Here is a 13,636-nt window from a genome sequence, read left to right as displayed (position 1 = left end):
GTCCCATATTGACTTTCTTTTTTATTATAACATGAAATAGTAGTGCCACAAACACACATATTTATTAATTCCAAATGTGAATATTGTACTTTAATGATTACAGATACAGATATCACACACAAAAAATATTTGGTAGTAATATTGTGTGCTTAAAAAACTAAAGAGGCAATTTGATCCACATAATTAATCCAGTTGTGGTGTTCAATGTTTCACATCTGCATTGAAGAACTTTTGAATGGACAATATGATACCTAACTAAGTCAAAGGCAGGTTATTACATAGAATCATAAAATCATAGGGTTGGAAGGGGTCATACAGGATATCTACTCCAACCCCCTGCTCAATGCAGAATCAGCCTAAAGCATCTCCGACAAATGTTCATCCAGCCACTGCTTGAAGACTGCCAGTGAGGGGGAGCTCACCACCTCCCTAAGCAGCCAATTGCACTGCTGTACTACTTTTACGTAAAAAAATGATCCTAATACCCAGCTAGTACCTTTCCGCCCATAATTTAAATCCATCATTGCGAGTCCCATCCTCTACTGCCAACAGGAACAGCTCCCTGCCCTCCTCTAAGTGACAACCTTTCAGCTACTTACAGAGAGCAATTTAACCATACAAGATGACACAATCATTTGTATGCCTTGTGTGGCAGCTTCAATTATAACTGTTTTGTTTTTTCTCACCCCGTTTGAAATTCCATTCTCTACTCCTTTTAAGGACTTCTTTATACCTTAGATGAATCTCTTCTGGCTCTTCACTGTTGATATGAGATCTGTTAATTATTCAATTGCTTGTTCATAATTTAATCTTTCAAAATTTTAGCTGGAAAAGTTCTCCTTCCTTGCCTGTATTGGGTGGGGGGGGGAGGAAATAACTTTTGTTGTCATCTGCCAAATAACTTAGTGACCATGCACCTGGGCTGGCTAATTTCGACACTGTAAGTCAAATTGTGCAGGCTTGTAGGAGGACTCCTGTTTTATGGGGTAGTGTCTGGGCGTCTAGGACAGAGGGGAAGTTCTATTCCTTTCTCTGTTGCAAGTATTCTTCTCATTGTCAGGAACACAACAATCCTCTGTGTCATTCTCTTTTTTCTCACCATTTCATGTTGGGTAACATTCCTCTCTTTGATATGTACATAATACATTGACTGGGATGCCTGATAAAGCAGAAAGAGCATCCTTTTTGCTGTGCTGGCAGCTACAACACATGTAAGATGCATTGGTAGTTGTTTTTTTTCTCTTTTTTCTCTTTTTCTTTTCTTTTTTGGTTTATGGAATATGGTCTCAGTCTTGGAAACAGAAAGAAAACATGAGAACAGAACAAGCTGGTTCTCCAAGAATGGTTGCAGCAGAGATAACGTTCTAGCTGTAATCAGGTACAGATCTCCTCCAGTAGAGTAATAGATAACAATAATGAAAAGTTAGGAACTTGCATTTGAGGATGTTTCATCTTTCAGATGAGATGTTAGAATGCCACTGAGGCAATCGTATAAGCAGGGTGCTAATTTCATCTCTAATTACATGAAACCTCATGAAATTTCCCCTGTCACTTCAATTGGATAAGATATTCTTCATGGCCTATTTGAAACTCCTTTCTCATCTTATTTGTGCCCTGGTAGGAGTGTTCCAGTATCTTCTTCCCTGGGGATGAATGATATTTTCATTTGTACATGGAGGTTCTTCCCCTGCCCATGAAAGTCCACAAATCTCCTCATGGATGCTGAATGAAAGCATTTCAATGCAGCTCACACTTCTATGTAGCATTAATGTGTAAGAAATATTTTATGTTGCTGTATTCAGATAGTGGCTTTTCATATATAAAATGCAAATCTGGAGCAGTCAACCCCTGGAGAGCCATTTGGGAGAATAACTAGGAGTCATTACCCTGGGGAGGGTGGAGTGTGTTGGGGCTGTGATTTCACCTCTGGGTAATTCTCTAGGCTGCATCCCTAGTCTCTAGGGTCTTTACCACAGATACTAGAGAAAATCCTAGAACATCACTATGTTGGGATTATTTATTTATTTATTTAACTGAATTTATAGTCCGCCTTTCTCAGTAAGCCTCAGGGTTGATTACAGAATGTGACATAGTGCTATCAGGCAGCATAAAATAACCAGGCAGCATAAAATAACCAATGAACAATGCAATAGGACTAGGATTACAGAACTAGTAATCAATGGAAGCAAGAAATTGCCAAAGGCAAAGTATATAGTGGGGAAAGTGGAATTACAAGGTATAAGACAGTGCTGTAAAGCAAGATGATACCTGCAATAATCATTGCAGTAGACTACAGTCCTATCCCATTGTAAGCTGTCCTGCCAAGACAGCCAGTCATCCCTGAATCTTCTATCCCCCTGTTTATTTACCCCACTCTCCTTACCCTCAAGTGTTACATGCCCTGCACCAGATTCCTTTCCAACATGCCTACCTTATAATTATTACTGCCATTTTGCAGATGAGGAACAGAGAGATTAACTCACCTGCTTAAGGCAACACAGGTTACTCTGTTTTAGGAACAAGACTTGACCCCTTTTCTTTTAGCATCCAGCATCATTCTCTGTCCACAAGATCACACTGGAAGCTCTGTTCCTTTGCCTTGTGCGTTAGATGGGTTTGGGGGGATTGTTTGTTTGTTTTTTGCTGAAGGACTGGATCTCTTAGTGCATTGGACTCATTTATCTGTCAGGTGCAGTGATTAATGTAAATCCAGTAAAAATTCTTAATAGCCATCAGTTGCCATGTAAAGTATCTGGATTTTCCTTATTGCATAAGGCACAGAAGGAGGAAGTTAGGCAACCTGCGTTTTATTACTTTATATCAAACACACTGGGGTTTTACAAACTTCAAATCCAACCGAAAGCAGCTGTTTGGGGGGGGGGGTATCATTACTTTATACCTTAAGCTACAAAACTCCCCCACCCCCAATTTAATGGTGATATTTATTTTATTCAGATGGTCCTGTCCTTTATTCTGTCAAAACTAGTAAAGTTGGTGGAAATTGTATCCGGATGAAATCACGCCAAGGTGAAAGGTCTATGACTGGAAACATTCCTTCAAGATTATGCTGGGTTACAGTCAAGCACCAGAGCCACACTAACAGGAGCAAAGGTCTCCATAGCGACAAAACGTAATATTACATCATTCAGCTTCCTATATAAGAAAGCATGCTGTCTCCTTGCTTAGAAGCTGATTAGAGAGCAATGCAAATAGACGGCTGCCTAAAATAAAGACAAGTGTGAACATCAGGAACCTTCAGCGTGGCACATTCTAGGTTACAACAGCCCACTGGGCCTAAAATAGAATTAAGTCAGATAATAAGTCGTGCGAGAGCACTTCAAGAACAATTCTTGTGCTACCAGAGCAGAAACGTAAGCATTTGATAGTGTTGTATAGAAGGAAGTGCTTAGTCTCAGTAATCATTACAACAAACCTATAAGGCCAATATTATCCCCACAGTGGCTGAAAGAAAGTCACTTGTCATTGAGATGAGATTTGAATCACTTCCTGATTTACAGCTCAGTTCATTCATATGGTTGCCAGGTTCCTCTTCACCACCAGCAGGAGGTTTTTTGGGCAGAGCCTGGGGAGGGTGGGGTTTGGGGAGGGGAGGGACTTCAATGCCATAGAGCCCAATTGCCAAAGCCGCCAATTTCTCCAGGGGAACTGATCTATATCGGCTGGAGATCATTTGTAATAGCGGGAGATCTCCAGCTAGTACCTGGAGGTTGGCAACCCTATTCATTCACCACTAGAGTTGCCAGGTCCCTCTTTGCCACCATCGGGAGGTTTTTGGAACGAAGCCTGAGGAGGGTGGGGTTTGGGGAAAGGAGAGACTTCAGTGCCATAGAGTCCAATTGCCAAAGCAGCCATTTTCTCAGGTAAACCGATCTCTGTTGGCTGGAGATCAATTGTAATAGCAGGAGATCTCCAGCTAGTACCTGAAGGCTGCCAACCCTATTCACCACCACACTATCCATTGCCCGTGCGAATAATCACATATGTAGTCTTCGGAGGGATTAACATGAAGGGTTTTGAGAACCCTTTGTAACGGCCAAATTGGGATCAGACACCGTCACTCAAGAAGAAGAAAAAGTTTAGAGACAGAAATATGTGAGGCATTCAGAAAAGATCAGTCTTGTCAATAGTACGAGAGGAATTCCATGCAAAGCAAGCAATAGAAGCGCTGAGGCAGGAGAGCCTACTTATTTCCCCACCCCCTCCAGGCATTGTTATCCTTGCTGAACATTCAGGGAAATGAGGTCAGGGGAGAGGCTGTGAGACAGGAGTGGGAGAAGCATCAGGGTAATCCTGCAGTCATCACAAACACTGGGGAATCAACTGATTTCTCCCCCAGTGAAACACATAAAAGCTATCCAGCCGTGGCTTTGGTTGGGCTTTATGAAATTTCTGCTTTGGAGTAGATCATAATATGATTTATTAAAGTAGGTTTCTCCTCCAAGAATGTCCTTCCATTACTTGCACAACAAGCAGATGAGATACAGTTTCCCCTTTCCTTCTTGTATAGTCTGCTTTGGTTTTCAACAGTAGACAATACCATTGTTTTAGGATGGCTGATTTATATATCTAGAAGCTGCTTTTAATACAGAGTGGAGCTGAAAAACATATCTGCATGTACTTAGTCGTTTACATTAATGTACACTTTAGAAAATTAGGGCAAAGTATCATCTGGAATGAGTAAAGTTTTAAGTCTGGGTAAATCGCAACCAGTCTTTCTATCCAGAAGTACTTTATACAAGTGTGTGAGATATTTTGAGGTGCAGAGACATCCATGGAAAACACATGTGCAATTTTTAACACACAAGAAAGGCAATGGCTACCAAAGCAAAGCAGCCACATGCACACCGGCAAGACAGTGAAATTGCTGCACTCCCCCCACCCCCAGGACATTTTGATGACATTTTGCTCAGTTTATACATGCAGAAGAATCAAGCAGTCCTCGTCACCCCCAAGATGACATTACTTCCTACTGCAGCTCAGGTGTTGCATGCTTAAATCTTCCTCCCCCCCCCCCCAAAAAGGGTATAAAGCAGTTCCCTACATTTAGAAATCTAGTGTGTTGGATAGAAAATTTCAACCTAAGGTTGTCCTTGGCATGCTGTTTTTTTGATGCTGGGAGATTCCTCCCCCCCCCCCCAAAGAATCAGCATGCAAAAACATGCTTCTCTCACTGGACAGCCTTTGAATGACCAGGATGCTAATTGGAGCAACAGCTGGATTTTGCCCGCATTGTTACATATTTTTCATATAAATGTAGCTAGTAAATGATCTGAAAGGAAAACAAATGGAGGAGGGACTTAAAGCTGATTCACACACTCAAGGTTTTTTGGGGACTAATTGGAACCAACCCTGATGCCAAAATAGGCATCAGGGAGGGGGAGAGAAATTTAGAAAATATTGTGTATACACATCTGAAGGAAATAATGAATGAGAAAACAGTGCTTGACTATAATCAGTCTTTATTCACATCTATTTTGGGCCTTGTTTTATTATTCTCTTACAACAATCTTTCCATGTCCTACTCACAAAAAGATCAATATGTTCTTTTGTTTTCAATTTCTTGTATTCTGCACTAAAGCAATTTTAATTAGATTCATCAGCCAGACTCTTTAAAATCATTTAATATAATATAAACTCTTAATCCATCTCCAGCTTTTGGATACTTGTCTAGCACTCAAAAACAAGAAGTTTTACCAGATATTTCAAAGGCCACAGTACATGGCAAATAGGCTACTGAGTGGTATTCCATGTCTCTTTACTACAAAAAAAGAATTAATCCTGGAAATGAATCATGCGCATTATGGGGGAGTTCCACTTCAGTTCCACCAGTTCACTGATATATTTCTCCCCTTCTACTTTGCAGCTGAACACATGGGCATTAAAACACTGAAAAAGGCAATATGATGTGAGATTACGCATATGATTGTGTCAAACACATCAAAACTATTTTAGCATAGTGTTTTACTAATATGCACATGGACACCTATTTATTGACAAAACATAGCATTGAAATACTCTTGATGCTATCATACATATAATCGCAATGAGATTTTGTAGTGTTATATCTGTAATGTAGAGGGAGCCATTAAGGCACATTGCTGAAGTGATATAAAGTGGCAGCGAACTGCATATCCACAGTGCTCTGTACAAAATTTGGGGAATAAATGACATATCCCTAACTGAATTGGTTTAGAAAGAAGACCCAGTAATTCAGAACTCCAAAATCCATCAAAATAAATCAGATAATGAGAACTCTGGAAGCATCTGTAATGTATGTTACATTGAGATAGATGGTAGAAAACTAATATTATGGGAATCTGTCATGGTAGAAAGTGCCGTCAAGTCGCAGCCAACTTGAGACCTTTCATGGGGTTTTCAAGGCAAGAGACAAAGAAAAGTGGTTAAGCATTGACTACCTCTGCGTAGCAACCCTGGACTTCCTTGGTGGTCTCCCATCCAAGTAGAAACCAGGGCTTTCCCTGCTTAGTTTCCAAGATCTGACAAGATTGGGTTTGCCCGAGCCATCTAAGTCACATCTTAGAATCTGCCCTAGGCATCATGAATAACAGGGAAGACACTTTTTCTGTTACCACATAAGGAAGATTTAGGACAGCTCCATATGCTATATATTTACCAATATATAGTTAAACAAAGGGCAAGCAGGCTTAATTTCAAAATACTATAAAACAGTAAACAACAAAATCAAATAACAATGGAAGCTGCAGCAAAAACACACAAAACTAAGCCTACAGCAACAGGAAAAGAAAAAGAAAAAAACTAAAAGGGCAAGAGCCCTACAACAGCCAGGCACTGCAACTGATTTTATGGTTAAAAAATCCAAACAATTCGGCTCTGGCCCCATGGTGGGGTGGGGTGGGGGAGACAGGCAATCCACAAGGAAGGTTCCAGCATGAAATGGACTGACACTGCCGATGAACCATAGCACTCCCAGAGCTCATGTGAACACACAGAATAATCAAATGGTCAGAACCCACAACCCATGGTCAAATAGTCAGAACCCACAACTGCTGTATCTACCATGCTCTCTTATGGTGTGGGATTCACTACAAAATTCAGGGACTCCTTTCCTCTAAACCTTCAGCTCCTGCTCCCACATCCAGGTTAACAAACAGGAACAGTTGTTGTCATTCCAGAGGCCATCAGGAAAAGTGTGGACAACAGAATTGAGGGAGAAGAAGGGATTCCAGAGCTGCGCTCTAATCAATGTTGGTCCAGACTTTAGCCATACGATCTAACAAGTCCTGCAGATGCTTAGAGATCATCTCCATCTCCTCCTCTCCAATCTCTTCCTCTTCAATCTCTTCCATATGGTTTATTTCCTCATGTGGAGCCTCGAGTTGGCCTTTAGGAATTTCACTGAGTTGGTTCTCTAGATGGTCCAGTAAGCCAATGTTTTCTAGCACCTGAATAGAATTAGTTGGGTCCGCAGAGTCGTCCTGCCCTGGCCTGTTGCTGGAGTTCCTCAACGTTAAAGATTTGTTCCTGTCCTGCACTGAATGGCAGGAAACAGTGGTCTCTTCTTTCCATTTGGGACTATTACATATTTTGGTATCTGAAGAAGTGAGCTGTGGCTCACGAAAGCTCATACCCTACCAGAAAATATTTTTGTTAGTCTTTAAGGTGCTACTGGACTCTTGCCCTTTTTGACTACTGCAAACAGACTAACACGGCTACCCACTGTGAAATATTTTGGTAAGTTGTTTATATCTGTCTAGAGTGGGTTCACCTGTCGATTCCGCCAGGCATGGCAGATCAGACATAGAGCATTCCATCCCAACGGGCAGACTATTCTGGGCATTCCTTTGATGGAAATTTAGCTGCCCTGATTTTAATTTCTTCCACTTCTGTGAATTTTGAGATTGGCTTTCTGGTTGCCCTGGATGACTGGGGGACCTTCTTACTGGCAGTGTGGGGCTCTTCTTCTGAGTAGCCCAAACAGGGGCCGTCGCCCCAGTTTTACCTTCAAACCAGTTTTACCTTCTGTGTATATCTTTTGCTCGAGAATTTTGTTATGCACACTCATAGCTGTCAGCCAGTTGTCCTGGGAGAGCTAATAAGCAGGTCATACAGGCCAAGACCTTCCCTTGATGTTGTCTCCTACTACTGATATACAGAGGTTTACTGCCTCTGTATATAGAAGTTTACAACAACCACAAGGATGGATGTCAAAAGCAGAGTGTTTTTTTCAGAGCAAGCATAATAAATATTTATTGTTGTCACTCATTCACTGTTACAGTAAGAGAAGATGAATGTAGGAAGGGTTTATTTTACTTTACTGTTTGTTCGTTTGTTTTTTTAGATTCAGAAGGGTTTATTTTAAAAGCCAAGCTGGCCATTGCTTTCCCACCCTAGCAGTCTATGCTCAGAAACTCACCTACTTTGGGGTCCAGTAAAACAGAGCCCCTTTTGCTGTGTGCTTACAAGAGAGGGAGGACTATGTTGTGAGTGATTTTGGTGGTGTTATGTTCAATGACTGCTGCCCCAGAAACCCTTGAATTGGCTGTGCATTAAAAAAGTGTCTGCAATGTGCATGTGCAGAAAATAAGCTACTTTGGGGTGGTCAGTTAAAACAGAGCCCCTTTGCCACATGTACTTGCAATTTGTGGGGACTTGAGAGAGGAGGGAATTCCCAGCAATTTTGGTGATGTTGGTTTCAGGTAGCTGGCTCAAGGTTGACTCAGCCTTCCATCCTTCTGAGGTCAGTAAAATGAGTACCCAGCTTGCTGGGGGTAAAGGGAAGATGACTGGGGAAGGCACTGGCAAACCACCCCGTAAACACAGTCTGCCTTGTAAATGGGTCAGGAATGACCCGGTGCTTGCAAAAGGGACCTTTACCTTTTACCTTATCTTTAATGACTGTTGACCCAGAGACCCCCAATTGGCTATGCATTGAAGAAAACAGTATGCCGCGCACATGCACAGAAAATTGCCCCCCAAATCCAGGGTCCTAAAACACCACATGGATTTCTACCCAGAACCAGTAATGCCCTACCCGAAAGGAAGCAATCACAGTAAAAATGCCCTCCGGAAGTCCAAATCCGAAACTGTAATGAAATGTTTCTCAGCCCGCACTCCTATAAACTGGTAAGAAACTGAATTCAACCCAAACATTCAAAAGTAATACCTGCTTGCAATTTATTAATATCAGGAATGAATGACTTAAAAGAAACTGAGAAATTCTGAGGCATGCTGGAATGTGTAAAACTGCTGCTTATGGTGTGTTCAGTTTTTCCCCAACAAGGTGCCGGGGGCCTTGAAAAGGTCCATCAGTGACAGAAGTGACTCCTTTCTCCTTGACTGTGGAGTTACTTGATGAATGCACAGCTAATTTGCCAGTGACTGAGTGTGGCATTTTTTCTTTCCTTTTTGTGACTTCTCTGAGGCAAGAACGCAAGGTCACTCATCACCCTCTGCGGCCCCTGGTGTGAGCAAACAAGGGCCCATGATTTGTGAAGTAAACCTTCTTCCACTATCCTTTGCTCTCCTTCCCTGTTGATGTCAGGGCCGAGACACAGCTCTCCCGTAGCTCATGTTAACATGGCCACACAGCTGGAACTGCACGGCCCTTTGCTAAGAAACCAGAATCATTCTTGCCACTTCAAAAGCGAGGTGATTGCAGAAACAAGGTCCCCCCACCCCCCAGCATGCACAGTGTAATAGCTCAGGAATGAGACAGGGATTCCTGGCACCCATTTGAGTGAACTGAACACCTGCTGCTAACAACAATACTCCATTGTATTGAGGGAATTTCTCTTCAGGACAATTCAGCTACTTTGCACCTACTTATTCTTTTTGTATTTCTTACATTCTTTTTTAACGAACATGTATGTCACAGACCTTTCTCCCAAAAATCTCAGAGCAGTGAACTCAACAATATTCCATTTTACACTCACAACCACCATGCTGGAAAGGGAAGCTAGGCTAAGAGGCATGGACTTGCACAAATCAACCCCAGGATGTTGAACAGCTGAACACAGATTTGAACCCTGGTCTCTGCAGTCCAGTATTCCATCTAAAACTCCATTAAGCTTACTGCCTATTAATGGGCCATAATCCAATGGAGCTGAGCTCTGAAAATAAAATAAAATAAAATGTTGAGTTCTTTGTATGCTAAACTAATATTCAGTCATGCTGAGGATACTATTCTAGTGCATGTCTGCTCTCAAATCTAGACTAGTCCCACAAATCAGATCCTGAAAGCATCAGTTATCAAATGTTGATGTTGCATGTATCATATGTATATCTATTGACCAATATTCACATGAGAATATTTTGAAAACTTCTGTGTTATGTCCTATTATTTTGATATTCTCAAACACCAAGCATCATTTTATGTCTCTACTAATGGTCAATTTCAAATATCAACTTTAGAAATCAAATATTGTCATATATAAAATAATTTTGACTAATATTTAAATACTGGAAGAATTTGCAACACCCAGATTTACAGGGGACATTTTGGGTTGTAGGTCTCCTTTGAAGTCCTTCCTTTTGAGGCTCTGGATAGGTCACATATGCATAATAGTTATGGTATACAGTATTCTGTATCCAAACACACATTTAGGAATGCATGGTTTATTTCCCTGTCAATCTGGAATAGAGGTCTCTATTCATATTTTTAAAATGAGTTTCTTTTGTACTGATTGACAACTACATTTCCTCAGTTAGCAGATTTTCTTTCTTTCCCTCTTGCAACCAACGCCCTCCACATCTATCTTTATTTAATTTCTCCAGAGCAGTTAAATTATGATGCAGCTTCTCAATGGAAAAGTTTATATTCCAGCTTTAATAACGAAAGAGAAAATGTGAGTCTCTGACAATGCATTAATCTCCAAGAGAGGGGAAAGTGTGGAATGATCTAAATTTACAAGCAATCCTATTTAATTTGCAAAAGAATTAATGCCCACAGTTCACGGTTTGTCATACAGCTCCTGTCACCACTGCTATCAGTGGGGAGAAGAAACCAGGTAACAACCTGTTCACATGCAAAGGATGGGGTGTGTGGGTCTATTTTTAAACAGCAACAGAGCATATGGGGAACAGAGCTTCCCCTCCCTCTTCCTATGCCTTTCTTTGCTGGGGCATTCAGCACCCCCCCTCCTCCCAGTCTGACTTCCAGAACCAGAGCTGGACTAGGAGTCAAATGCTGAAAATACCAGAACAAAGTTAGGCAAGGTATGAGGGACACGGGGCAGCAAACAAACAAACAAACCAAAAACCATTCTCCTGCATAGACAAAACCTACACAGGACCCAGGGCAGTCGGGGCAATCAGGAGCCAAGGTAGCAGCTGGGGGCAGGCCTCCATCTATACACACTTTGATCTGCCAAGAACCACTAAGTCAGTCTTAGCATCTCCCTGCCTCAACTATTTTACTTCTCTCAAAGAGGAAAATGCTGCACAAACAGCAGCGTGGAACTCACGCACCCAAAAGAACAGCTGGCAGGGGTTTCTGACTCCCCACCCAACACACATACATCTGGAGCGAACTCTCCTTTGATATATTTGTTGCTTCCTCAATAAAAAATGTCATCTAAAACCAGCCATGAAAGGACCATTTTAATAAGCCAGAGTGAAGCAGAGTGTTTACTTTAAGTGCAGCAAATGGGGAATATTGCTTCAGAGTGGCTAAATTATTTGTGCACTGCTCCCACTGGGTTTGAAGAATCACCAGTGATGAACAATTCTTTGTAAACAGGATGGGGGAGAAGGCCCTTTGACAAAATATAGGGAAGCAAGGGTACTCAGTTTCTACTTAGCCTTTTGCAGTGGGGGGGTACCATGTGAAGAGCAGCATGACTGATATTTACAGAAAGGTCCAAGTAAGTCAACTTTTGGGCATTTCAGAATTTACTGCTTTCTACAATTATTACAAAATGAGGATCGGAGGTGACCAACTAGATGGGCCACTGACCTCATTCACAAGTGCAATCCTGGTGACCCTATGACTTCCAACTCTATGATTCTATGATTCTAACTCATTAGGGTTGCCAGCCGCCAGATATGACAAAGTCACAAAATCACCTGTACTGTAAGGAAGTTACAAAGTAAAAAACAGCACACAGCTCAATTTAAATGATGTCAAAATTTATAATCAGTGTGTAGAAACAAAACAAGCAAGTGCAAGCAAATACAACAACATCACAACAGACAGGAAACAAGCAAATACATAGAGTAGAAAAAATAGGAACTCCAAGAAATCTAGTTCCAATAATGTTGAGCCAAGTCTAAATAGACTTCCACAAGGTTGCTCATAGAAAGGGGAGACTGTGCAAGCCCCAGAGTTCAAGCAATTGTGAGATGGTGGTAATAAGTTGTAAACAGGGGTGAGAACAACCCTCTGTTCTGCAGAAATAACGAGATGGAAAACACCTTCCGGAATTACAACGTTTTTCGCAATAAATTTGCTTCTTCAGCCTAAAAGTAACAAATGTGAGTCTATTGTCTCTCTATGCACACAAGATGCTGCATCTTCTCTCCAAAAAGTACATTGACTACAGATTTCTTGGAGTTCCTGTTTTTTCTGCTCTATGTATTTGCTTGTTTCCTGTATGTTGTGATGTTGTTGTATTTGCTTGCACTTGCTTGTTTTGTTTCTACACACTGATTATAAATTTTGACATCATTTGAATTGAGCTGTGTGCTGTTTTTTACTTTGTAACCTCCAGATATGAGCTGGAGATCTCCTGCTATTACAACTGATCTCCAGCCGACAGAGATCAGTTCACCTGGAGAAAATGGCCACTTTGGCAATTGGACTGTATGGCATTGAAGTCTCTCCCCTCTCCAAACCCCACCCTCCTCATGCTCCGCCCCCAAAACTCCCGCCAGTGGCGAAGAGGAACCTGGCAACCCATATGTCCCTCCTGCATGGGCAAATGGGCATAATGAAGTAAAAATACAGGAAAATTCATGTGCCAGGACAAAGGAAAATAATGAACAGGCATTGCCAGGTGTGGTATAACATCATATACATGCTTTTTTTAATGGAAAGCATGTATCATTAAGGGTTAAAAAACAAGATTTCTCTCACAAAATCCCTGAGAAAAATTATGGGGCAAAGAAGGAGTGAGGGGTTGAATTCCACTCAAGGGGAAAGTGGGAGTAAGGCAAAGCTCACCTATTGCCAGCAACACACACAGTGGCAGAACGATAGGAGAAGAACCCACACCTCATGCCCAGCAAAGCAGTCTCCAAACCACATGGTAGGGTAGCCATTGGGGCCTGGGGATCTCCCAGAATTCTTGCTGATCTCCATACTACTAGGGTTGCCAACCTCTAGGTACTACCTGGAGATCTCCTGCTATTGCAACTGATCTTCAGCTGATGGAGGTCAGTTCACTTGGAGAAAATGGCTGCTTTGGCAACTGGACTCTACGGCATTGAAGTCCCTCCCCTCCCCAAATCCCGCCCTCCTCGGACTCTGCCCCCCAAATCTCCTGGTATTCCTCAACCTGGAGCTGACAACCCTACATATTACAGAGATAATTTCCCCTGAAGAAAATGGCAGCATCCGCTCATGTTCTGTAAGGGGGCTCCATCTTGGCCTCGACCCCTGTTGCAAGACTGGAAACAAACTGAAAGCCAGCACAGC

Source organism: Euleptes europaea, chromosome 3 (genome assembly GCF_029931775.1).
Source record: "Euleptes europaea isolate rEulEur1 chromosome 3, rEulEur1.hap1, whole genome shotgun sequence".
Taxonomy (NCBI): domain Eukaryota; kingdom Metazoa; phylum Chordata; class Lepidosauria; order Squamata; family Sphaerodactylidae; genus Euleptes; species Euleptes europaea.
Note: the sequence above shows the minus strand (reverse complement) of the source record.